This window comes from Chiloscyllium punctatum, chromosome 11 (assembly GCF_047496795.1).
Source record: "Chiloscyllium punctatum isolate Juve2018m chromosome 11, sChiPun1.3, whole genome shotgun sequence".
NCBI lineage: Eukaryota > Metazoa > Chordata > Chondrichthyes > Orectolobiformes > Hemiscylliidae > Chiloscyllium > Chiloscyllium punctatum.
Genome location: NC_092749.1, coordinates 38,532,248 through 38,559,322, shown reverse-complemented (window position 1 = coordinate 38,559,322; position 27,075 = coordinate 38,532,248). Strand labels below are relative to the sequence as shown.

The window sequence follows — 27,075 nt, the reverse complement described above, 5'->3', positions numbered from 1 at the left end:
CCCTAGGGAAAAGACATCTGTCAGTCACCTTGCCTATACACCTCATGATTTTATAAACCTCTATAAGATCACCCCTCAACACTCCAGTGAAAAAAGTCCCAGTTTATAACTCTGGTGGAGGGTTCAATGGGTAGCAGGGTGCTAAGGCCTTCCATGAGTTTTTTTTACACTGCACTTAATTGGGACAGAGGCAAGATGGCAGTGGGTCCCCACTTGCCACCCTCCTGCCCAATTAAATACCACCCAGCACCAAGCTCACCAAAAGCAATTCAGATCTGTCCTCTTGTGCTTAAAATAAGACGGTGAGCGTATCTATGAGAGTAAAAAATATTTACTATACCCATGGTAAAACAGCATAATGTTATTAATAAAATAAACACACTACTTAACTCTGCTGTTCAGATGTTTAATGGACAAGTAAAGGCATAGCATGAAAACGTTTCAAAATTTAGCTGCAAATTACGGCATTTCCTGCTCTCTCTCAAATCAAACAAGGGTTATTTTCCATTACGCTTCAGTGAGTATGAGCAAGGTTAGGGCTCACAAAAACACAGAGCCAGCAGCTGCCTCAAATTGTACAGAACAGCTAAATTAATTCCATACCCCATTTTGTTTTTTATAACAAATAAAAGATGTCCTGTATTGTTATTCACAGGCATTTCGAAGATTGTGATAGGATAGCATGACAGGAAGTAATGTGACACTACAGGAAAGTGCACAAACTGGTGAGCCTCCCATGAGCTCTTGCAACAGTGGCAACAATGCATTGTTGTTTGAATGAAGTTCTCTCTTCAAACTCTTCTGCCAATGCATAAGGTTCAACTCCTGAAGTGTTTTATCATCACTTCCCTTTAGTCTGTGATCACTTGTCATGCAGCTGTCCTGTGAACTGTATCATTGTAATTCATTTGTAGCATCATAGAGCCCCTCCATGTGGAAAGAGGCCATTTGGCCCATCGAGTCTGACCGACCTGCTGAACAGCATCCCACCCAGACCCAGATCCCCATCTATCCCTGTAACCCCACATTTACCATGGCAAGTACACTGATCCTGCACATCCCTGGACACCACAAGGCAATTTGTCATGGCCAATCCACCTATGCTGCACATCTTTGAACAGTGGGAGAAAATTTTCCATTCTTCACATGGACAGTGCCATCATCTTACTAGCACTGTTCTTCTCTGGGTCTCTGATACTCTGTAGTGTCAACAAGAGAAATGGTTTGTCCTGTACATTACAACCGAATGCCCCTTCTCCAAAAGTATCACAATGATTTTCATGCTGGGCTTCAAGCACCTGAAGGCTTTTCCTTTCATGTCAACACATTTTGAATTGCTCACCCACTGATGTGCTATTGCTCATGTTCTTCTGTCCTTGCCAGCCATCAAGGATTTCATCATATATCTTTATGATGATTTTTTTGAGCAGGAACTTTAATTTATAAGTAAATTCCAGGGCACCAGGGTCTTAGCAGCAGATCCAGTTGTGGTCACTGGGGACGAAGATGGAGCAGTGATACAGTCTAAGGAGCAGTGAAGTGGGTCAAACACCACACACTAACAGACGGGGTAAAACATAGTTGTGGCAGAACCTGAGGGCCCTTCAGCAGCAGTTTTTTTAATAGATATTTTTATTAGAAATTTAACATTTTTACAAGTTTACAAAAATAAACAAAACTCTCAAGTACAAACATTGATATACAATTAAATCTTCAATATATAATAATCAAAATTTAACAAAAGAAAAATACCGAGAAAAAAAACAAAACTCAACTAACTACTAATCTAACCTACAACTAACCAGAGTGTATATTTAAGTCTCTTACATTATTCAAATAAGAGAAAGAAAAAAAACCAACGGATAACATAGAAATTGGGTAGTGAGATACATGCTCGGAATGTGTTAACATCAAATGTAACAAAACCCGTATTTGTGCGGGATTCCTCTTCCAAGGGGCCCTGGACCAGCCAGGTTTGTAATCTCAATTAAATAAAAGCCCTTGTTAGGATAGCCGAAATATCTGTATTCATATAATTCAAGAAGGGCTGTCATATTTTATGAAATAATTCGGTCTTTCGGTGCACCATATTTGTAAGGAAGTCAAGGGGAATACATTCCATAATTAATCTGTGCCAATTTGAAAGTCCAGGGGGGCCCTCAGCCACCCAGTTTACCAAAATATTTTTCCTTGCACAGAAAGAGAGAATAGAAAATAGTCTCTTCCCGTACATGTCCAGGGAGGCAAAGTTCAAAAAGCCCAAAAGAAGAGATACAGGGTCCACTTTAATTTCCATTCCTAAAATTTCTGTCAGGGTACTTGTTACTTTAGTCCAGTATCTACGGATCTTATGACAGGTCCATAGGCAATGTACAAGAATAATTTTACATTTGGGACACATTGGAGATGCTCCTGCCTTAAATTTTGCCAATCGATCCGGTGCTATATGGGCCCTATGAAGTATCTTCAGTTGGATAGCCTGAGTTCTGTTACAGATGGTGATTCTTCTGGCGTTTTCCCAAATGTCATTCCACGTTTCTATAGAGATTTCTAGTCCCAATTCCTGATCCCATATTTTAAGCAGATTGTCCATATCTCCAGATACTTCATCATGTAGTAAATGATAAATGGTACTGATGGAAAATACCCCCATTGGTCGTAGTACTCTACATTCTCTATCGATTTATAAAGATTATCTAATAACGTAGTCTTGTTCTGTATATAGTCTCGAATTTGTAAGTATCAAAAGAGGTCTCCATTAGATAATCCGAATTTCTGACGCAGCTGTTCAAAAGACATCAAGACCCCATCTTTAACTAGGTCCCCTAGACATGAGATACCCCTGGATCTCCAGAGTTTAAAAGTGGTGTCTGTAAACCCCGGTTGGAATCCCCATGCTCCCACTATTGGCGCATAGGGGGATGTTTTATGTAGGTTGCCCTCATTTTGCCGCATTATATTCCAAGCTTTAATTGTGTTTAGTATGATAGGGTTTTTACAGTGATCTGTAATGATTTTCCTTGTCTGAAAATAAAAGGTTAATAAGTGGGCATTTTACTTGAGAAGCCTCGATGTCCAGCTAGATTGATTGCGGATCCGACAAGACCCAATCAGCTATGTAACTTAATAGGGAACTTAACTGATATTTCCTAAAATCTGGGAAGTCCAATCCTCCCCTTGCCTATGGCAGCTGTAACTTCTTCAGCTTAATGAGGGGCCGTCTATGATTCCAGATAAAGGAACCCAACCAGCCATATAGTTTACGTAGTGCCAGCCTCGGCAGCATCACCGGAAGCATTCTCATAGGGTATAGGAGACGGGGCAGGACATTCATTTTAATTAGTGCTATTCTACCCAGCCAGGAAATTGGAAGGTCTCCCCATTGCAGGAGGTCCTGCCTTATCCTTTCCAGTAAATGCACAAAGTTAGCCTTGTATAACTGACCAAATACTGGGGTAACAAAAATGCCTAAATATAAGAAACCCTCCAGGGACCAGCGAAAGGGAAAATGGGATCCGTCCACTAAGTGGGGTATCATAGCAAGGCCACCCATTGGCATAGCCTCCGATTTTGAGAAATTAATTTTATAGCCTGAGAATGCGCTAAATGTATTAATAACTTGGATTAAGCGAGGTACGGACATCAGAGGATTACTGAGGAATAGAAGAACATCATCTGCATAAAGGATAATTTTATGTTTACCTGTACCAATCCTCGGGGCCGTTATATTAGGATCAGCCCGTATAGCTTCTGCTAGTGGCTCAATTATTAGCGTAAATAACAATGGCGAGAGAGGACATCCCTGACGGCAGCCCCTACCCACACTGAAGCTATCCGAACCTAATCCATTGGTAATCACAACTGCTTTGGGATCATTATACAATGTTGAGACCCATTGCCAAACCTTTCCAATGTGTAAAACAAATATGACTATTCAACCCCATCGAATGCCTTTTCCGCGTCTAATGAGACTACTACTCTTGGTATCTTTCCCTGATGGCAGGTCTGAATCATATTCAAAACCCTTCTAATATTATTGGATGATCTACGGCCCTTAATAAACCCCGTCTGATCCTCCTTTATGACGTGTGGCAGTACCCTTTCTAGTCTCAATGCTAATGTTTTAGAAAGGATTTTAAAATCTACATTTAGCAAGGATATTGGTCTGTATGACGTACAATCTTCTGGATCCTTTCCTTTTTTAAGGATAAGAGAAATATTTGCCTCTTTCAGCGAAGGCAGGAGACAGCCCTGACTATATGCATAGTTATACATGTGGACCATGTATAACTGGTCCATAAGTGGACCAGTCAATATTTCTGTAAATTCTTTATAGAATTCAGCTTGAAAACCATCTGGGCCAGGTGCCTTACCACTCTGAAGTTGCCTGATTGCGTCAAGTATTTATTGGACTGTTAGGGGAGCATTCAAGACCGATACTTGTTCCGGAGTTAGGCCCAGAAAGGTCAAATTTTTAAAAAATGATTGCATCCTCCTAGTCCTGTCTTCACAATCCTGCGATTTATATAAATCAGAATAAAATTTTCTAAAGATTGCATTAATCCTTTTATGATCATGAGTCAAAATACCTGTACTTTCCTTGATAGACGTGATAGTTTGAGGGGCCTTTTTTTTCTTTACAAGAAATGCTAAATATCTACCCAGTTTGTCGCCAAATTCATATAACCTTTGTTTTGCAAATAATATTTCCCTCTTAGCCATTTGGGTAAGCGTAGTGTTTAGAGCTGTCCTAAGGGCTGTAATCCTTTGCAATTTAATAATAGAAGGTCTAGCAGTGTATGCTGTTTCAGCTACTTTTAAGCAAGCTTCGAGCAGACGCTGTTGTTCTCCCTTTAATTTTTTCTGGGTCGCTGAGTAGGAGATGATCAAACCTCACGCGTAAGCTTTGATGGTCTCCCACATCATTGATGGGCTGCTAGCCGTACCTAAATTAATTTCTAAAAAGGTTTTAAATTCTTGAGAGAAGTACTTTACAAATTTACTATCTTTCATCAGGAAGGGCCAATGCCGGGGGGATGTCCCATTGTTCCTCGCCTTAGTTTCCATATATACAGCAGCGTGGTCGGAAATTGCTATACTACCTATTTTACAGGATGATATGGAATTTTAAAAAATCAAGGGGGCAAAAAACACATCCATTCTGGTATGACATTTATGTGGATTGGAGTAAAAAGAAAAATCTCTGCCCTGTGGATGAAGACATCTCCAAACATCTACTAATCCTAATTCTTTGTTCAGATCCACCACTTGTCTAGATCTGGGAGGTACTCCTGCAGTACTCTTGGGAATCCTATCTATTTCCGGATCCATAATACAATTAGTCTCCCCCTATAATTGTATGACAGGCACCAAAAGCCATCAATTTTGAAAAGGCTTCCGTTATAAATTTAAAGGGGTGTGCTGGGGGGCAGTACAAATTTAAAATTCCTCTCCATTTATAAGGGCTTTAATCAGAATATATTGTCCAGATTGGTCTTTTATCTGATTTAGGATTTTGAAAGGGAAATTCTTCCGAATAAGAATAACAACTCCCTTACTTTTTGAGCTAAAAGAAGATAAAAAGGCCTGATCAAATCCACCCTATCGTAATTTCAAGTGTTCTTTATCCGACAGGTGTGTCTCCTGTAGGAGAGCTACATCAACTCTTTCTTTCTTGAGATTTGATAATATTTTCTTCCTTTTGACTGGCGAATTACTCCCCTTGACATTCCAGGTGCACCATATAACCGACTGATCAACCATAATCGTCCGGGCAAATCCGAGACCCCTCAGGAAGGGAAACCATATCCAGAACATCCCAAGCATAGAGCAAATGAAATTCACAAAAATAAAGGCTCTCTAATACACTCACAACAGTATAATAAAAAACTATTTCTAAATAATAAAAAAAAAACGTAGTTAAATGGAGATTTTCCCCCTTGTTCCCAGGGGGTGTCACTTCCTTTCCAAAGGTCCATTGTATCCTCTCCCAACCAATGCCCCACTCTTGACCCAGGTGCTCCTCAATAGGATGAGGAGAATTCAGATATACTACAAAGCTAGAGTTAACAGTGAACACCCTACCCCCACACCCCCCACCCACACCTGGATATATTTGGTAATATTAGTACCATGTATAAACACATATAACTATAAAATTACAACCTCAACAAATAATAACTAAATATAATAATAAAAAATAATAAGGGAAACAACCCCGCTGGAGACAGAGGTAAAATAGAATAAGGTAACCACCTCCCCCCCACTAACATTAACTAGACCCCCAGCTTATATATATATAGAATAATAAAGAAAACCCAAGGGGGGGAGAAATTCATTAAATAGAGAACAAATAAATAAATCCGTCTCCCCACCCCCAAGATAATATTAAACAGTAAGGTAAAAAAAAGAAAAGGGGGGGGATATAAACCGGAGTCAGGGGGAAGGCAAACCAACATCCATTATCTCTTACAGTTTATCTAAGAGAGTCCAAACATTCCTTGGCCTTTTCTGGCGATCCAAAGTTATACACGGATCCTTCATGGTTAAAGCATAGCGTCGCTGGGTAGCATAAGGAGTACTGAATATTTAAGTCCCTTAAACACTTCTTCGCCTCATCGAATGCCTTCCTCTTTTGGACCAGAACTGGGGAAAAGTCCTGGAATAACATGATCTTGGATCCTTTATAGATCATGGCTTGGGAATCTTTTCCAAGATTTCTAGAGGCTTCTAGGAGTATCTGCCTCTCCTTATAGCTCTGCAGCTGGAACAGGAGCGGGCGGGGATGCTGGTTTGAGCCGGGCCCGCGTATTGCGACCAGGTAGGCCCATTCTACCCTTACCTGGCCTGATCCAACTTCCAAATTTAAAAGCTGTGGCAGCCACTGCTCGAGAAACGCTGTAAGCTGGCCTTCCTCTTCCCGTTCGGGAAGGCCCAGCAAACGAATATTTTTTCGACGACCTCGATTATCGAGGTCATCAATATGATTCTCTAAGGTCCGCTCTCGCTGTTCGAGAGTCCGGACCCGATCCATAGCCGATTGCGCTGTCATTTCAGAGGTCCCGGCCTTTAGCTCCACCCCTCCGACTCGACGCTTGATTTCCTTAATGTCTCAGTCGTGCTTTTGCAGCTCGGCCAAGAGTGAGTCCCATCGACTTCTGGATTCTTCAATAAAAGCGTCGATCTTCGCATCCAGTTTGGAGATGATTTCCACGAGGCTCACCACCGTAGGTAAATCCCCCTGGGGCGGCTGTGGACGCCTCAGCAGCAGCTGGAGAGGGTGGGGGAGGGATACCTGCTTGCTGAGAGCTGCGGGCTCCCTTCCCTTTAGTCATTTTTACTGAAGATTAGATTGTTTAAATTTAATACTAAGCAACTAATTAAATTAAACAGCTATTTTAAATGATTTGGTGAGTGTGGTGGGGTGGGTGGCCCACTTTGCTCAAGTCTTGGGAGGAGCACTGTAGACTCAGACTTGCTGGGTCGCCGCCATCTTGGATTCCCCAGCAGCAGTTCTTAAAGCATCAGTGGAAAGTGCCAGGCATTGGATTGATGAAATTAGATCGTGGTAAAGGAAAAGGAAAGTGACCGATAATTCCTGTGAGGAATAAAGAGAATGTACACACTGGGGTGCATGTTAATAAAAACATGCTAAATGAGTAATTAAAAGGAAAGAGGATCCTGGGAAAAGGTACCACAGCTACGGCTAAATGCGACAGGACAAAACCTTTCAACATTAATAAGAAGGTGTTATTCAGTACAGGTGAAAATTGTATAAGATGCAAACATGCTCCAAACTGATCCTGGATCTATTTTTCACTCATTGACAAGGGAGATGCGTACGATATACATTCCTACAAAGAGATAATCGAAGCAAAGTTATCTTTACTGTAAACACGTGTCCAAAATAAATCAATCCCCATGGAGAAATCGGATTTATTCCAGAGTGCTGAAAAGTAAAGAAGACTAGGGAAGCGATCTCTGATGTACTGACAAAGTATTATTGAACCTTGATAAGATATTAACAAATTGAAAAAAAACTAACATGCCGACTGTATTCAAGTAAGGAAACAGATAAATCATTTACAGTTTCTGTTGTTTTACACCAACTTCACTGAAAATAAAGGGAATAATAAAGTCACCATAGTCCTACCAGATTATCAGGCTGCGCTCTCATTAGGGAGTAATGACTGGTGGTTGTTTGACTGGACAGTCACCATACCTTGGGCAAGGGATGTGGTTGAGAAGGAAATTTATTCATGTTAACCTCAGCCAGTGCAGGAATTGGAACCCATGCTGTTGGTGTTACTCTGCATTGCAAACTAGCCACTCGGCCAACTAGGCTAAATGCCTCATAGACCTATAATACATAGATAATACAGGAACAGCAGGCAGGTTTGTTATATGCACTTGATAGATGGGTTGAAGGACTGGTATTCACCAACATTCTTAATATGGTTACTGACACTTGGATGCCTGCCTCAGGCTGTGTCTGTGGACAGGGTAGCGACTATCATGGATAGCCAGATCCAACACATTTAATGTCTGCTAGATATGCACGCAGACTTGCACTCCATTGCTCTTGTCGTAGGTGCCCACCATGACTGGCAACATGAGAAGGGATATTACTACAGATGCCCCTTCATCTCACGGGGACAGGGCGGTTCCAGTAGGCCCTCATAGAGAAGCAATGTGACAGACAGGAAAACGGATAGCTTCTGCTGAGAGAAATGAGCTGCCAGAGGATATGATGGAGGATGGTACAATTACAACATTTAAAAGGCATTTGGATGGGTATATGAATAGGAATGGTTTAAAGGGACATGGGTCAAATGCTGGCAAATGGGACTACATTTATTTTGGATATCTGGTCAGCATAGACGAGTTGGACCAAAGGGTCTGTTTCTGTGTTGTATATCTTTATGACTGAGAGGTCGGGAGGCCATGTTGCGGCTATACAGGACATTGGTTAGGCCACTTTTTGAATATTGTGTGCAATTCTGGTCTCCCTTCTATTGGAAGGATGTCGTGAAACTTGAAAGGGTTCAGAAAAGATTTACAAGGATGCCAGGGTTGGAGAATTTGAGCAATAGGGAGAGGCTGAATAGGCTGGAGCTGTTTTCCCTGGAGCATCGGAGGCTGAGGGGTGACCTTATAGCAGCTTATAAAATCATGAGGGGCATGGATAGGGTAAGTAGACAAGATCTATTCCATGTGGGGAGTCCAGAACTAGACTGGATAGGTTTAGGGTGAGAGGGCAAAGCTATAAAAGGGACATAAGGAGCAATGTTTTCACGCAAATGATTGATGCGTATATGATATGAGCTGCCAGAGGAAGTGGTGGATGCTGGCACAATTACAACATTTAAAAGGCATCTGGATGGCATATGAATAGGAAAGGTTTAGAGGGATATGAGCGAAGTGCTGGCAAATGGGACTAGATTAGGTTAGGACATATGGTCAGCAGGGAGGAGTTGGATTGAAGGGTCTGTCTCTCTGCTGTACACCTCTATGACTCTATGACACTGTAGTGGTGCCTGGATCCTTCCACCTCCACCTTCCTGTGACCACAAATCCTGCATCAGGTCAAAATGAGATGGGTCAGCCTGCATCTGGGCAGGACATTTTTCTTTAATATTCATGCATGATATGTGGAAGTTGCTGGTTGGCCAGTCAGCATTTACAGCCCATCCCTAGTTGCCTTTGAGAAGGTGGTGGTGGTGATCTGCCTTCTTGAACCACTACAATCTATATCAGTTTCTCAGCAGGCCTACACCCTCAAGAGCCAAAGACACCGTGGTATGGCCACCCAAATTTTCGAAACCAAAAGCTCCAACCATAGAACAGGCTCCCTGCACCCCGGATGCACAGGTCACTTAGATTTAGTGTGTGGTTGAGGAAAAAGAAACCTAAAGAGGGCATTTAGCTGACACAAGTCAACCTTTAATAAATATAGGTTCACATGCACTGTAGAAGTGTCTGTTCAGGTATAATTTTCGCTGAGATGAAACACAAGATTGTGCCAGAATCTGCAATGTACATCATTCCACACTGCTACCCGCATTGAGAGTGATGGTACAGAATCAATAATGATACCAAAAACACAGAAACAGAAATTGCTGGAGAAGCTCAGCAGGGTGACAACATCTGCAGCGAGAAAGCAGAGTTAATGTTTCAAGTCCAGTGACCCTTCTTCAGATTCTGTTTCAGATTTCCAGCATGTGTATTTCTTTGTTTTATTATTATGATTTGACAGACCTCTGGTGGGAAACCTTCATCTGATCTTTCAGCTTTTCACAGAAGTATATTGGCATTCAATGGGCAGCTTACAGGTCCACCCTGCTTCACAGCATATTGACCTGCTGAGAAAAGTCAGCCAAAGCACTGCCTTTCTCAGGTTCAAGTACTGTCCTACTGGATAATTATACATTTCAGAGCAACCTAGCAGCTAATTCACACTCTGAATTTTTAATGGTTACTGGTGATGGAAGGGTCTGAGAGATTCCTCAGGCTTCCTCTTGTCCTGCTGTCCATCATGACAGACTTCAGTGGACAACACTCAGATTATGACAGGTTGACTGAAGCCTTAAGAGCTATCTTACCTTCACGACCAGATTAGATTCCCTCCAGTGTGGAAATAGGCCCTTCGGTCCAACAAGTGCACACCAACCCTCCAAAGAGTAATCCACCTATATCCACTTCCCTCTGACTAATGCAGCCAACAATATGGCCAATTTACCTGATCTGCACATCTCTGGACAGAGGGAGGAAACCAGAGCAAACTCCACACAGACAGCCACCTGAGGCTGGAATCGAACCCAGATCCCTGGTACTGTGAGGCAGCAGTGCTAACCACTGAGCCACCGTGCCACTCTCTTTAGCTATCAGCCTTCATGACATTGTTAGTACATTGTCACTGACTGCTTTTTTTTTACCCTAATGGTCAACGGGTATGCAGCGTGCAGATATTTTGATGTGAGATCCACTGAATACAAGACATTTGTTCAGCACCAGGAAAAGTCAAGGATTATTAAGATAATAAGGACTACATGTCCTTTGCATTAACTAGAGACTGCATGCAGATTTACAATGAAACCTTAAACAATGACACAAAGTCAAAACCCAGCTCAGTCATCCTGTACGTGGGTTACATAAGGTGCCATTTGCCATACCCTTGCACTCTTACAATTCACTAAGCGAATCTGATGGCTGCAAAGCATTGCCTCTAAATACTAGTTGGGGATCGTGTTCTGCCTTCAACTGCCTTGTGGCTTAGCTACATGATAAGGTTGCAATTAGTGCACATAATGTAATAGTCATGAATGCTTGAGGCCATTATTTTGTAATATGCATTCTTGGACAATGAATGACCACCTACCGATGAAGAGCAAATGAGTAACTTGTAGGCTCAGCCTAGGACACAAAAACTCCCCCATCCTGTAAGTTCCCTTCTGTGTTGCTGAAATTCCCTTGGCCCTCTACTTTTCCGATGTAAATATCAGAGATACTGTGAAAGCTTGGCCTATGTGTAATTGCGAGATTGGTTGTACCTGACCTGCAGAATGGACTGTGGCCTAATTCCCTAACAGCAAGGTCAGAGATCTCCAGACTCTAATAGGACCAAGTCCCGGAATAACTGTGAATCCCTGTGATTTAATCAGACAAGCCCTTTGACTGACTGTTGTCTCCCTTTATCTCACTCAGGACTACTCCCCTTTGGATGGGTGTTATTTGCTTAAAGCAATCCATGAAGCGTTTTCGCCACGTAAATCATTGGCACTTGTTGCAGTGGCAAAGCTGACGTAGCACAAAGCTGTTCAATAACATGTCCACCCGTGGACCAAGGGCTCCCCAGGATACCTGCCTCTTCCTCTGTGTTAAAAAGCAATGTGAGTCAACAGAGTCTGGCAGCTTGTAGTTGAACAACTAAAGACCTTGTCTGCTAAGAAAGCAGTGTGAAGTATACTGAGGCTGGCATCTTCCAAGTAAGTTCAAGGTGAATGACTGCTAAGAAAGCAAGTGAACAGCAGTGAGAAGCATCTTATGCAGATACATGAGATGCATCTGATCTGCACACAAAGCAGTCTGCCAGAAACATGCAAGTAATAGGTGCCCCTGACCACCAAAGTGCTGAAAGGGTGAAGTGGTGTGCGAGTTGGTCTGAGAGAAAGCAGAACAATAATGGTGAGGCTGGTGGTTTGCCAATGTCAATCTGCAGGATGAAAGGTCAAGAATGATGGTGACATGAAGATATTGCAATGAAGAGGCAGTTGCATGATGGTCATGGCAAACAATCAAGTCGGAAGTTTGCACCATCTAGTTTCTCGATGGAGTAGAGGGGAATGAAAATGGCATATGAATGAGGTGAGTTGGGTTTTAATGAGATACAAATACATGGAAGTAAGGTTGCCGCTGCTAAGAGGCAGGATTCTAAAATCACCATTTATGGCTTGAGTGGAAAACTGGAAAATATTTTCTTGAAATTGACAATATGATTCTTCAATCCTGACAGTAATTTCCCATCTTTCTTGCCATTGCTCAAGACACATCAAGGAGAAGGAAATTCTGCAGTGGCGTGTTAGTATAGCTTACTTATCTATCTCAATTAAAACTCTTCAGTGAACTAAAATCTCCAGACTGTTAGTCCAGCTCTCTGGATTACTAGTCTGATAACGTTACTGGTCCACTCAAAATATGTAGCTAGACATCTAAAAGGCATTTGATGCAGTTCCATCCTAAAGGCTGTTTGCTAAACTCTAAGTATTAAATAGACTTAGTAGTAAAATTTATGAAAGAGGAAATTGCCTGAAAGGTAGGAGGCAGCAAGTACTTGCTGGAGAGGTTCTATCAGGGTAAGGTGGAATGGTGTAGCTCAGGGTTCAATATTCAGAGGATTGATGCCAGAAAATTTGTTTCATGTATGGATCAGGCTTCCACAGATAAAATGGAGACAAAAAAACAGGAACAATTCCAAGAAATAATTAGATGCTGAAATAGAGCAATTTTAACATTTTTCTGGGTGGATGAATCGAAAATCCATCCTCATCTGCAATGGTCTTGTGATTTTGTAAATTCTTGGACCTGTGTTGCAAATAATGAGGTGATCTTTCAAACTCCATATTACCGAGCTGAGAACACCCTCAGCATCAAGCTCAGCAGACTAATTATGGCAAGCCAAACCCCTCCCTCATCCCTGAGGGTAGGCTGAGCTATGGGCCGATCCTTGTGCACTGGCAAGGCATTCTCTATTAGTGTCGCTGAAGACTGCGAAGGTAGTGATCTGTGATGCGGCTAGTCCTCAGGGAACTGACAGGCTTCAGAGCACCACTTTGTGAATTAACTTCTCTCCCAGCCACTCTCCCCTGTCCCACTAATGCTGGCACATTCCTCTCTGCCTCTGCACAGAAGTACTCCCAGCTCCTTCCTCATTTCCCCAAGTTGTCACTCTCAAAATCTTACCTCCTTTTCCCAGTATTGCTCAATTGTGAATGCATTTCCTAATCTTGTGAGATTCCCCTCCTACAGTGTACAGTGGTGTTCAGTCAGTCACAACAATGAAGGAATGTCGGAGCTCTGGAGTGGGAATGGAAGGGGTAAAGAGGAGGACACCACACAACATGACTTTCTATCTTGAAAGGCAGGCATATAGTGTCCCTACAACATGGAAGTAGTCATACCAAACGTGAACAGTTGGCACATTAAGTCTGAACTGAATCTAAATTAGTTTTAGACTGTAACGGTGAAAGTAGCCTGAGGTTAATGAGAGCAGAAAAAGAGAAAGGTTTTGCTGTAATGGCTGTTTCAATTTTATTCACAGCACAATGCGTTCAGTATTATATTTTCTTAACTGATCTCTCTGCAAGCCATAACATGCTTGTGAGAACATGTGATGTAAGAACAACAACAGTTTACTGTTGAGTTTTTCAAACAATTTTTTTTCTCCCAGTTGCACATCAGCATTATAAGCACTGGGAAAAGGTCAAATAAAGTTAAATGAGATGAGATGAAAAGCAAAGATTCCTACCAGTGTGGTTCACAAAACAGTGACAAGTAGTATGTGCCTTTCTCTTCTCCCTTTCTGAGTACAGAACATTTTACCAATGAGACATAAATCCTTGTGATAAGATATTAAAGAAGCTTAAAGATCAAAGGCAGAATCACCCAAGCAAAATAAGGCAAATTCCATCGAAAGAACATATTAATGCTGGTTGTAAAATGCTGCATACACATATCTTAATATCTCAGTCTGATTTACGGTGCCTGTATCATTTGTAGGAAGGAATTTTTGAACCATTTAATTTCAGGGTTCCTATGGACTGTTTGTAGAATTTAAATAATTGTGGCTCCAGCACTGATCCCCATAGTACTTACAACTAGTTACTGCCAACCTGAAAATGACCCCTTCATCCCCGTGAATCTGTTTTCTATGGTGAACCAATCCTCTATCCATGTTAATTGATAACTAGCAACATGCAAGCTCTTACCTTGCATAATAATCTTTTATATGGCACCATATCAAATGGCTTTTGGAAATCCAAAGACACTACATCACTGGTTTCCATTCACCCATCCAGCTTAATACATCCTCAAAGGTCTCTAAAAAGTTTGTCAACATGACTTCTCTTTCATAAAACTACAGTGACTCTGCCTGATTGTATTCTGATTTTCAAAATGGCCTACACCACCACCACCACCTCCTCCTCCTCAATAATGGATTCGAGCAGTTTCCTAATAACAGTTTGAGAAACTGTCCTATAGTTTCCTGAATTCTGTCTCCCTCCTTTCTTGAATAGGGGTGTTTCATTTGTCATTTTTCAATCTGCGAGTATCTTTCTAGAATTGAAGAAATTTTGGAAAATGAGAACAAATGTATAGTGTGCTCATTCAAAATACTTTGGTAATCAGTGATAGTCTTCGCCTCTTCCAATCTTGTATGTAATAAGGTCTAGGTGATCATCCCTTGTTGCATAGAACTTCTTCACATACCTCTCCAACCCCTGCCCGGAACATTAAATTGTGGTCCTTAGTTCTTACATTGTTAGCCGATAAGATCAGGTTTTCATTTTCTGTTTTATCTAAAACCTACCATAATTTTATGAACCTCCATCAAAGTGCCATTAATCTCCTGAGAACAACCCCAGATTCTCAAACTTGACCTAAAGTTTCTTTCCTCTGGAGGAATTCTGGTATTCTCCTCCGCAAAGTCTCGAAGATTCTCGTATTGTTTTTAAAGTCTCATGGTCAGAACCAGGTGCAAAGATCATAGTTCTGGCATAACCAGAGCTCTATGAAGGTTCCTCATAACTTTTGTACTTCATACCTATAATTATGAAGCCCCACATGACATGCGCTTTGCTAATTATTTTCTCAATATGTCCTGTCCTTAAGCCATTTTTTCAAGTGTTAGCTAACACTGAACCTGTATTCCATAACCGTCAATTTGTTAACTAGGCTTCTTGTGAATTTCATCAAATGCTTTCTTAAACTTCATATTGACAATGCTCATGTAATTTTCTTCAACAATATTCTCTTACTTAACCAGAAGAGTCAATAAGGTAGTATTCAAACATGTTCTGCCATTTATAAACCATGCTGGCTCTCCTTAATTAACTTAAACTTCTTGAAGACCTACTTATGTTTTTCCATGATTATTGTTTCTAACTTTACCCTCCACTGATGTTGAACTAATTAACCTGTAGTTCCCAGGAATGTCCTTATACCCTTTTCCTTACACCTGTTCCTGAATTGCCATTCTTCCATCCTCTCATAGCTTCACCATACAAAGGACAGACTGGAAAATTGTGGCAACATTTGTGTTCCTTCCAACATTTGTGGCCAACCCCTGCCTATATACTTTGGCAACCTGGATCAGGTGACCTATTCATTCTAAACATAGTCAGGCTATTCTGCACCTCTTGTCAATCAATCTTGGGTTATGGATGCTCCATTTTTAATTAAAATACTTGAGGCTTTGATATTATATCATGTGATTAACAGCCAGGTGAACTGTAAAGTGGTAATCTGCTCAGGCAAACATTTGTGACTCTGAAATAAATTCTTAAAATATTAGATCTTTTCAACTCCTGTATTTTTTTCATTAGATTCGTACTTTTGCCATCAACAATGGTAAACTTACTACAGATTCCTTCAAGCTAGATGGATAAGATAATAAGTGTGGTGATAGAACAAATAAAAATACTTTAATATCTGTGTCAGACAGGACCCGGTATGGCTGCCAAACCAAAGTTTTACCATGGATTCCAGATGAAGCAAGGCTGAATAAAGGGGATGTGTAAATCAAAGAGCAATTTATATGTTTACATGGAAGTATTTGAGCATTCATGTAGTTTTATACACATGTATTAGAGAGAGGGGAATCTTCTAAGGTTTTTAAATGTGAGCAATAAGGTTTCTAGCTATAGCTGGTCAGTGGAATGTGTAGACTTGATTAACTGAAGAAACATTCCCCAGTTCATACTGCTGCATGTTATAATAATTTTGTAAACTTGAAAATTAGACTGGCTTACACTTTGGCTAACATGTTGCATTTGCACAAGGATCAATCTGGTTTTCATCAGTCCTGTTTATCTCAGAACATTTGCTTTTGATGTGCACCAGTGTACATCAGTAGGACTGTATCATGGCAAATAGTAACAATCTTGGTGTTGTAATGCACTGTGCCTTGTGCTCTTCCATTCACCTGTTCATTTTATTTTTAATGCTAATTTCACTGCATAAAGCTTTGTTAAGTAATACATAGTGAACATCTTACTTTTACAGATTATTCATCTCAAAATAATGGGTTCCTGCAAATTTAAAAATATAATAAAATGATACAGTGCTTTTCAAGTTCCCCGGATAATCTGAGGTGCTTCACAACTAACTAATCACTTTTGAAATGCAGCCACTGTGTTTAAATACAATAAAGTGCCATGGATGAGAAATGAGGGAAGTGACCAGCTCTGTTGTTTTGATGATGTTTTGACTGAGAGCTTGGCTAGGGGAACGGCAGGTTCTGGAGCACAATCTTCAGCATTATTGCCATAATGGTGTCAGGGCAGTATCCAGTGCCTCCAACCATTTCTTGATATCACGTGGAGTGAATCGAATTGGCTGAACACTAGTACCTGTAATGCTGGAAAACGAGGACTCATTTCAACCTTGGTCCAAACATGGACAAAAATGCTGAGCTCTGGAGGTGAGGTGAAAGTGGCTGCTCTTGACATCAAGGCTGCATTTTACCACGTGTGGCAGCAATGACCTTTAGCATAACGAGAATCAGTGGAAATGGGGAAAAATTTCCACTATTTGGAGGCATGCCTGGCACATAGGGAGATAGTTATGGTTGCTGGAGGTCAATAATATTAGCTCCAGGACATCTCTGTGGGAGTTCCTCAGAGTAGTGTCCTAGGCCTGAACCATATTCAGACGGTTCATCAATGACCTTTCCTCCATCATAAGGTCAGAAGAGGGGATGTTCGCTGATGATTGTGCAATGTCCAGCACCATTTGCGACTCCTCAAATACTGAATATCGCAATGTTCAAATGCAACAAGATCTGTACAATATCCAGGCTTGGGCTGACAAGTGGAAAGTAACATTTGTACCATACATATTGCCAATTAGAGACAATCTAACCACCGCCTCTTGGCATTCAATGGTGTTACCTTCACTGAATGCTCTACTATCAACATTCTGTGGGTTACCATTGACTAGAAACTCAACTGGACTTGCCACATCAACACAGTGGCTACAACAGCATGTCAGAAACCAGGAATACTGCAGGGAGTCACTTCCTGACTCCCCAAAGCCTGTCATCATCCACAAGACAGAAGTCAGGAATGTGTTGGAATACTCCCGACTTGCCTGGATGGGTGCAGCTCCAACTACACTCAAGAAGCTTGCCATCATCCAGGGCAAAGTAGCCTACTTGATTGGCACTCCATCCAGAAGCATTCTCTCTGTCCACCATTGACCCTCAATAGCAGCAATATGTACTATCTACTAGATGGACTGCAGAAATTCACCAAAGATCCTCAGACAGCATCTTCCAAATCCACGACTACCTCCATCTAGAAGGACAAGGGCAGCAGATACATTGGAGCACCACCACTTTCAAGTTTTCCTTCAACCCACTCACCATCCTAACTTGAAAATATATCGCAGTCCCTTCACCGTTGCTGGGTCTATATCCTGGAATTCCCTCACTAATGGCATTGTGGGTCAACACACAACAGGTGGACTACAGCAGTTCAAGAAAGCAGCTCACCACCACCTTCTCAAGTCAACAAGGGACACATCTCACAAATGAATTAAAAGCAAAAGGAGCTGACTGATCCCTGTAGAATGCAAACTGGGCTTTGGTGAGTAGGTTACAGTATGCAGTGGAACTTGATAGCACTGTGTTGACTTCTTCCATCATTTCTTTGATGACTGAGAGTAGACTAATGAGGGTGCTAGTTGGGGAGGTTGGATTTGTCCTGATTTTTGTGTATTTGACATAACTGGAAAACTTTCCCACATTGTTAGGTAAATGCCAATATTGTAGCTATCCTGGGACAGCATGGCTAGGATATGGCTGGTGCTGGAGCTGAAATGTTGTCAAAAGCCACAGCCTTTTCACTACCTAGTGCCATCTGCTGGGTTTTTTTTGTGAACACCATAGAGTGAATCAATTCATCTGATGCCTGGTATCTGTGATGTTGGGGCAACTCTGGATGATGCTGAGATGGATTTTCAAAGGCACTTTGGCTTAAGGTTGTTGCAAGTGCTTCAGCCTTATCATTTGCACTAGTTGTGCTGGGCTTCTCCAGTGAGTTGTTTAATCGTTCACATCACTCATGACTGGACATGGCAGGATGGCAGAGGTTAGATCTTTTCCATTGGTTGTGGGATTGCTTGGTTCTATTGCTTGCTGCTTATGCTGTCCAGAATGCCAGTCATCCTAAATTGTAACTTCACCAGGTGGACATCTTATTTTTAGTTATGCCATGTATTCCTCCTGACATTCCTTTCTACACATTTCATTAATATCCTTATCAACTGAAGTGGGAGATGGCATAGGGCAGGGTGGCACTAGGTACATGGACACACAAGATGGCCACTGAGCCATATGTTGACCACTTAACATACAAGATGGCCGCCGGACAACAATATGGAGAGAGACAGCAGAGCAAATACAGACACAACCTGTGACCACCAGAATGCCAGCAGAATGCACTCACAACCTAGTTGATTAGTTTAAGGCAAGTGGGGGAGAGAATATACATGAGTAACGAACACTGCCTGCCAAAGTATCTGGGTCCAGCCAACACCTTTGATAGAAATACTAACAGTTTGGTATAGACTCAATATAGAGTGCTAACAGCCAGGGCTGCAGTAATTGTCCTTCTCAGAAAGAGCGATTAGTGCTCATTACTACAGAAATGGAGTTCTGCGCAGACATTGAAACTGACAATGTCTGCGCTGAAACAGACAACGACTACGCTGAAATTAACAAAGGCTGCTCTGGACTGACAATAACTGAACTGAAACTATTAATGATTCTGCAATGCTTACCATAAACAAACCATGTTACAAAGACAATAACCTCATCACTGACCTATTATTATAAAATGTATAAAAGTATCTTGACATGTGTTCCGGGTTGAGAGAAGAAATGCAGCTGACCAATGTGCTGTTGGTGTCTCTCTCTCTCCTCGGAGCTCCAGTATTTCCTTGTACAATAAACTCTGTTGTTGAACCCTGATTCTGACTCCAAGGCTGGTGATTTTCCCCACAACACAATACGCAGCATCAAACTAATAAGAACATAACATGCTATGGGGCTTACTTGAGGTAGTTTCATTTTGTCTTTTGTCCCAAATTAGTCCCATATTTCAATCTTCTCCCCAGACTAATCTAAATTCCCTGACACTTCCTCAAACTGTCTTAAATTTGGACTTTTATGTAGTTCAACACTACCCTTTTGAATGTTGTAATCAACTAGACATTGATAGCTACATCCAAAAGTTTCTTCTAAACTTTCGCTTTATCCCTTTAATTCTTACCTGGAGATCATGGCATCTCGAGCTAAACGATTTATTATAAAAAATAATCTATCTGTTATCAGATATTTCCAGTATGAAGAAGTTGCCAATATGTATGGGCCTCTTGGTGTTCCCTTGCCATCTGAATAATATTCGGTTTTAAAAAACAAATTGTGCCCTACAGTGTTTTGCTTGGGAGGCGAGGTCATCACCTCAAGAGCACTGTATCTTCTTGTAGCTTTATAAAATGAAGGTGGGTAGATCGCACAGGAACACAGATTGTTACTGGGCCAGATGTAGTTATGATACAGATCAATTTAAGATCAAATTAAATGATGGAACAGGCGAGAAGGGCTGAATAGTTTGCTCACATTCTTATGGGAAGGAACATATAATTAAGGAGATCCTACTGATAATCCTGACCAAAAACGTGCTGATGAGTTGCTGACAGGACCTCTTTTTAAACTGATTAGGGAATTGCCAGGTTTAACAAGGCATCTAAATAAAAATTAAATAAACCATTTATTTTAAAAGGTCTTTTCCATCAACGCATTGGCTTATAATTGCAATGTTTAGAATAGCTTTAAACAATAGGGCTTTGCAGACAGCTGTTAGCACAACAGCTACTGACTGAGTAGCAAAATGGGGATGTCTATAATGATGCCCATTCAACTGAGAGTTTCCAAGGTTTGCTGAGGACTGAAATCGGAATGTGGAACAATGAAGCATCCTGCAGACAGAAGCACTTTGTGAACCATCAATTAACATTTCATAATTAAAGCGATGTTCAGGACTCAAGCTGTTCACCACGTTTTGAATGAAATGGAGAAAGCCTGGGGGCTAAATTGGAACACCTGAAAAACAGGCAAACTGATCACGCTACGTGATGTATCTGCGCCTACTGGCAGTCACATAAGCAGCATGATATCTTGATGCTACCAGTGCAATATCTGTATGCAGCCATCACTAAGCTCATGGTTAACTGGTCCCATGTTTCATCATGAGGCCGAAGATCAATGCTTAAAGCTGGCTTGCATCTCTTGAAGTGCTGTTGTGTCATGGCTGAAGCAAATGCTGAGAATTCAATGGGAACTAAATCTGACAAGGTAAAGACAGAAGAAAGGCTGAGCAAGAGACAATGTGGAACCTGGGTTTAAGGTACAGTACTGGACTTCTTGGAGGAAAGTAGTCCATATCTACGATCAGAAAAGCATATAGATTAATGTGACTCGCTTCAAGGGCCTGGATGCAAACCCGAAAGAAATGTAATAACCACAATATATTTAAATTTTATATCCCACCAATTTCTCCACTAGCCTCTGCTACTGCAAAAGCAAGCTCTTCTTCATGACACCGTTGCCTCTTTTACGAATTATTTTTGATCTCTCTGGCTGTGAAATATTTTTGGTAAAGTGGTTATCATAGTTGTAAAGCTGGAAGTGTCAGCCAAAGTGGGTGTGAGCATTAAATATTGCTTCACATGTGAGAGTGAGGTGAGGCATATGCAATTTAAATAAGAGATCTCATTAATGGAGATTGGTAATCTGTGAGTGGTGGGGATTTTTTTTCTCCAATTATGAAATGTGGATATTGCTGACTGAGCCAGTTAGTATTGCTGCCCATCCTTAATTGTTCTTGAGGTGTTGATAAACCATTTCCTTGTGAACTGCAGCAGTTTGGGTGGTGTTAGGTAGGGATTTCCAAAAGTTTGAATCAGCAATAATGAAGGAGTGGCAATATATTTACAAGTCCTGATTGTTAGCTCGGATAGGAACTTGCAGCAATGTTCCCATCTGCCTGCCTTGTTCTTCTAGGTGATCAAGGCTGTTTCATTGTTGCAATGGTTCTGAAAGAGTTAATGTTGAGGTTGCATTCATTTCTACCTAACCTGATAATGCCACACAGTCTTTGGCTGGTGAAGAGGCAGTCGAGCATGAGGTCCCATTGGAGATTAACATTGTCATTCCTGGCTTCTGACAGTGCCAAGACTCCAATTGATGGTACTATGGGACAAGTCAAATCTCTGAATGAAATCTGGCTCGATGGCTCACAGCTTTTAAAAAAAATAGTAACCGTGGTGGTCAGTCACAATAATTGCAGTCTTTGTAATTATGACTAACTAAGTAATGTAATTTGTGCAGTATTGCAATCCTGCAGTAACTTTGTTAAGACAAGCAGCTCTTTTAGAATTTTCAGAATAGTTTATCAATTGTGGTCTTTCCTTACCACTGTTAATTAGGTATGCATGTAATAACATCTCCAAATATGTTGATTTCTTTTTTTAAGATATGAGGATGGCAGCAGTCTACCCCAACCGCAAGCTAACTGGTCAGTGCCACAACATATGACAAAGGCTGCATGTTTGGAAGGTGCTGTAGTTATTTGAGCAGTAGCAGGAGTCTTATTTAAATTGCATATGCCTCACCTCACTCTCACATGTGAAGCAATGTTTAATGCTCACACCCACTTTGGCTGACATTTCCAGCTTTACAACTATGATAACCACTTTACCAAAAATATTACACAGCCAGAGAGATCAAAGGTAATTCGTAAAAGAGGCAATGGTGTCATGAAGAAGAGCTTGCTTTTGCATTAAATGCTTAGGATCCGGAATGCATTGCCTGAAAGTACAGTGAAGGCAGATTCATTTGAACATTCATGAGGGAATTGGATCATTATGTGACTCTATGACTCTTTGTGAAAAGGACAAATGTGCAGAAGCTACAGGGAAACAATGGGCGACTGATACTAAGGTGCATTGTCCAAAGTCTATGCTCTAACAGGGACCTACCAAGTTTTCAGTGTCATTGAAGTGTCTATATTGTCCCACCTTCACTAACATATCTCCCTCTCTCTTGCAGAAGGTTGTGAATATCTGAAGGCAGCAACAACTAACTAAAGGGGAAGGTACCTGCCTCTATTCTCCAGCCAACATGGAGGAGATGTTTCTGGTCAATGCTGGAAGGGACATTGCTGAGTCTATGGCCAGCAGCAGGGCTGAAACCAATGAAGGAGTTTGCATTCTCAAACTTAATCTTCCTTTTCACAACCCATTTCTACCCATCCGACCATCCCTTCTGGTTTACAAACTGAAGATGGTGTTAGCATTGCAGCACCTACCTTCCCCAATCTCTCAACACAATCTCAGCCTTGAGCCTTTATCCTGTCAGTTACCCAAGGAATACAGGAATAGTAGGAAGTCAGTGATAATGGAGACAGTCAATTTCACATCAGCCCAGAAATTGATAAAGCAGGTAACTCAAGATGACCGTTTCAAGGTGAGAGCTGCACGTAATGAGACACAGGATATGAGTGTGCTGCAGCCAGGACAATTGGGAAGGAATGCAACTGAGAGCTTGATAGTAGGTGAAGTTGATCACAAAATCTGCTCAGGTGAGGACTCAGATGAGGACTTTGATGGGACAGCATTCAGAAGAACATTGATGAGTATTAATAACAAAACATTTGGTGCATTTGGAAGCCTTCCAGAAATTCTGTGATCAATGTCATGGTATATGAAGAAATCCGGCACAATTTGGTAAAAAGCTTTGCTCAAAACTTCCAGCCTATCTCTGTCAAGCAATGAAACAGTGGAGAACACTGTTAAAGTTTGTGGACTCACTCATGTGGCTCACTCACACAGCTGATGTCTCAGCTTCTACTACAGACAAGCAACTTGCACCAAAACTCTGAGTGCTGCTCCTAAAGGTCAGACTGAAGTCATAAAAGACCATCTTCTTGTGGTGAAAGTGCAGGCTGTTGCCACTGAGCTGTGGATACTGATGTTCAAAAGGACAAGCAGCGTGTCACTGCAGTCTCACAATCTGTCCTTTGAATGTCTATCGGTCTTACTGAGGCAATGACCTGGGGAAATGGCAGTGACTCAGTGGTCCTCTCTGAGGATTGGAGCAAATGTCCTCCCATCCCAGCCAAACTATCTGTGTCCCTGTTGCCTGTGGATCCACCAGCCCAGATTGCCCATGTTGAGATTGTGAAGTCTTAAAAGTGTATCTTTTAGGCTTGGAGTTGCTTTACATCATTCTCTAAGTCCACTTTGTAGTCTCTTGTGCTGGAATTCAGTCACCAGTTTTCCACCAGGTGTACTGCTGCCATTGGGATAGCATTGCATTGAAGCATTAGGACAAATGAGACAACTATGAAAGTATCACAAACTTGTATGTTTTTACATAAATCAACTTACTCAGACGTGTTATGTCAAACCTCTTAAGCAGGATGGGGCTTGAACCCAGGTCTTCTCGGTTAGAAGTAGTGACACAAGAGCCCGAACACTAGAAATGTTTAGAATTGTAGCAATACTCAGAATAAACCAAATGTGTGAGCTGTTAATTAAACTGAATTGGATTGAATTGAATTGAATTTGTTGTCACGTGTACCGAGGCACAGTGAAAAGCTTTGTCTTGCGAGCAATACAGGCAGAAAAACATTGCCAGATTGGAACCGTCACTTTAATAAGCACTGGAGATTGGTACTTTCTTTTCTTAATGGTACTCAGCTGTACAAGCTGCACAGAGGGTCTTGGAAGGAGCACTGAACTCCAAAGCATCTCTGCTGATATTATTTGAATTTTAAATGCTGATTGATCTGCCTACTCTACATTGTACCAACATCTTCACCAAGGTGATGTCTGGTGCGACGCGTGTCAGAAAACTGTGCACGTGCGGGTACACTGTAGATGCCACTGTGGATGAGTAATGGCACTCACGCCACCCAAAATGTGGTTACTAACGAGTCCGATTTCTCATTCCCCTATGTTGAGAACTGGATCAGAATACTGTAAATAAGCATACTTAAATAAGTACTAACTAGACGTGACCTCAGCCAGCTTCTGAGTTCAGACAGAATTACATCCATCCAGAACAATCACTCCGCATGAAAAAAACAATTGGTGCATTTGAAATAAGTTTACAATGCCTTAGAAATTGAAGGTTTCAAGTGACTAGACATAATTTTACTGGGGAAAGACTTGGGGGAGAGAGGATATAGTTGGATTAAGTAAATAATACATGTGCCAATTATTTGACATGGACAACTAACAGAAGAAGGCACATTGGTTTTTTTTCTCCAGTTTCCTCATTTCCCCTCCCCCCACCTTGTCTCAGCCCCAACCCTTGAACTCAGCACCACCTTCCTAACCTGCAATCTTCTTCCTGACCTCTCCGCCCACACCCCCATTCTGGCCTATCACCCTCATCTTAACCTCCTTCCACCTATCGCATTTCCAATGCCCGTCCCCAAGTCCCTCCTCCCCACCTTTTATCTTAGCCTGCTTGGCACACTTTCCTCATTCCTGAAGAAGGGCTCATGCCCGAAACGTCGATTCTCCTGCTCCTTGGATGCTGCCTGACCTGCTGCGCATTTCCAGCAACACATTTTCAGCTCTGTTTAGATGTATACAAAACTTAACATGTGGGATAAATTTTCATAACAATGAAAGGTGTTGGGCATTGCTTGGAGATGAGAACTAGTTCTGGATGCCAGTTTTCAAAGGCAGGTGGCAGTGATATTTGTTTATGAAATGGAACAGGCAGGAGAACCAAAGGACTAGCAATCTCATTGACCAATAAGTGCCCAAAAGCTGACTCAACAAGGTAATTAATCCACTGTGTGCGAGCAATGGCAACGTTTTGCCACTTCATGAACATTTCACTTCGGCAACTTTCTTTTTAAAACGAGATTTTAAATCAGAAGCATCAATGGATAATGGGTCCACACTGCAATCTGATAGAGGCCTAGAGTCCTACAGCATGGAGACAAGCCCTTCGGCCCAAACTGGTCCTTTTCGACCAAAATGTCCATCCACGCTAACCCCATTCCCTTGCACATGGCCCAAATCCTTTCCTACCCATGTATTTGTCCAAATGCCTTTTAAATGTTGATAATGTACCTGCCTCAACCACTTTGCAATTCCATGCCACAGTCCATTCACAGTGTCCCAGTAGCACTTTACACTGAAAATCTTTGCAGAGGAGGCAACACAGATGCTGTCTGGCGATGCAGTCAGCAGGCAAAACCTCCTGATGCCTCCAGAAACCCCATTCATCTATCTGTAACTCACAATACTGGTGCAAGCTTTGCGTTTCTGGTCCTGGTCTCCAACAGTCCCTTACTCCTTCCATATGCTTCCCTCATCCAGAGTCGGGAAAAGTTCTGTCGAATCCAGCAATGTGGAAGATGACTGATAGCCTGTTATCTGATAGTCATGCTCTGACAAAATGGGCATATTTTGGTGGATGTAGATTTCCCAGGTTCATCAGCATAGAATTCCCAAACCAGAAGGAAGCTCCATTCCTCATTGAATGTAATAAGTTCCTCTGGGATGTAGGTCATTCCGTCCCATTGCTGACATACTGGAATATCTGGGAGGGAGCAAACTCAAAATCTTTGCACTCTGTGAAGTAATACAAATATTAGGAACAGCAAAAGTATTCTTGTGTCATTTCTTGACAGATACCAGGCAAGTAACTTGAGTGGAAAATGTTTTTGCTTCAACTCGCATTTTTCAGTAAAAACAATTTTGATTTCTGTATTAGAGCAACTACAGTTCACTTTTGTGAATATATGACGTTACATTGATTTTTATTTTAAAAAGACCTCCATAAAGCATTATGAGTTCTGCTTATCCTGGAGGTAATACACAGGCTCTTGGCTCAATAACACGGCTGGCAAAGGCTTTTCTTTACACTTCACTAACAGCAACTTCCTGCGAATGACTCACAGTTTGCCCTTAACTGCTGAGAACAAGAGAGAAGAAACAAGGACCCTGTGACTGTTGTCCTATTCAGTCAACAAGAGGACAACACAAATAAATAAAGGAAATGGGAGAATGTTTCTTTTTGAAGATGGTTGTGGGGGGATGGTGTCAGAGTGGTTGGCGGTAGAAATGAAAAACCTTTTATAAATTTTCAGTGGGTGTCAAGAGAAAATAAAGAGATTGTGTCCCTCCATTGGCAGGATAGCAGACAGTCAGGCTGTGCCAAGCATTTTGTGAAAGCTCACAATATGAGTCTGGCATTGCATCTGATTGCTG

General features: G+C 41.5%; 1 protein-coding gene across 2 annotated transcripts in view; it reads right to left on the bottom strand.

Moving 5' to 3' along the window:
* Positions 1 to 27,075, bottom strand: part of prkcea (protein kinase C, epsilon a) — a 589,489-nt gene that overhangs the window by 70,197 nt on the left and 492,217 nt on the right. The gene's annotated exons all lie outside the window — the stretch shown is intronic.